General features: G+C 42.2%; 1 protein-coding gene across 9 annotated transcripts in view; it reads left to right on the forward strand.

The window, feature by feature from the left end:
• The window catches only part of LOC137163958 (uncharacterized protein CXorf65 homolog), a 78,175-nt gene that overhangs the window by 26,565 nt on the left and 50,251 nt on the right, over positions 1-1,359 (forward strand). The gene's annotated exons all lie outside the window — the stretch shown is intronic.

The following is a 1,359-nucleotide window of genomic DNA, read 5'->3' on the forward strand; positions in this document are numbered from 1 at the left end:
ACCTGAAGTGCTTATAACGCCACGATGTGGGCCAGACTTAAGCACAACAAGATAACCTCTTTGTAAGAATTCTTCCCAGATTTGGTTTCTTGAAGGCAGGAGACATCAGGTTTCTTAATCTGAGATTGTTTTTCAGATTGTCTGCTTAATTTCTCAGTGCTTTATGATCCCTTGGACTTTGTGTGAGAATAGTCTGCCATTTAGCATTATCAACATTATACACTGTAATCTAACCTAAATCAGTTAGAAGGGTGCCTCTGGTTATTTTATACTACAAGGGAATTTGCGTGTGGTAGACAATGCTTGTATAATATTGCTTGGAGTTTAGCAGAGCTGTGTGAAATCCATAGACTTTGTTTTATGGAAGTTCACACACCACTTAATTTCACTTTAGTCATAGTTTAAACAAGACTTTTCTCCTTGAAAAGCTGGGGGAGGGGAAAAAGGGGAATTGTCAGATGGTTTCTATGAAGAACTTTATTCCCCAAATGGGTGTTCTTCCATTTTATGTTTAGAAACTACCTTTTTGCAGTGAAAAACAGGCCATGTTTACTTAAAAAAATCCTGGTGCTTTAACAAAGTGTTTTACAAAACAGTGGTTATCTTTGAGGTCATACTGAAATGCAATGCTCTTCTCATCCTTCAAATTTCAAGTAGTATTGCATTTTGTTATGAGTTTTACACATTGCTGGTTTTATTATTTGCATTGTAGTAGTGTCTAATAACCCCAGTCATGGACAAAGACCCCGTTGTGCAAACTGAACAAGAGAGTCACTGTCCTAAGGGGTTTACAATCTAAGTAAAGGTCTCTTTCCTCTGAAGCACTAGACCATGGCTGGAGGCAGAACAACAAACCAGCATGGACCACTGGCCTGGTCTAGTATGGGAATGTCTCCTAAGTGCAAGACAATTAAGGCAAAAGCAGTTAGTGGTTTGAACTGAATACAAGACTATAAATGACAGGAAGATGTATATATGTAGTTAGGCAGAACAGCACACCTCAGTCCTTGTCTCTGTGGGAGGGCGGGGGGCCCATACTCTTGCCAGGTAGCTCCTCAGTCACTTCTGCTTGTAGGTGCCCTTGATTTGGCTCCTGGCATCGCACAGTGGTAGCATACTATGAGATAAGCAGCTCAACAGGGTGGCTGCCTCCAATCCTGCTCCATGTTTGCTGCTGTTTCCCTTCATCCTGCTTTAAGTCCCCTTACTTGTAAGTGCAGGAGGATCAATGATATGTGGCTATGGGACAAGCTAAGTGCTATCCAGGCCCTAGCTGGAATGCAGGGAGGCAATCCAGGGAGATGAGGGCTCAGGAAGTGCAGAGGAGCTTGACATGTGAGTGTCCAAAGATTCAGGTTG

Source organism: Emydura macquarii, unplaced genomic scaffold (assembly GCF_026122565.2).
Source record: "Emydura macquarii macquarii isolate MOO-44397 ecotype Brisbane River unplaced genomic scaffold, CSIRO-AGI_Emac_v2 contig_312, whole genome shotgun sequence".
In the NCBI taxonomy this organism is placed as follows: Eukaryota; Metazoa; Chordata; order Testudines; family Chelidae; genus Emydura; species Emydura macquarii.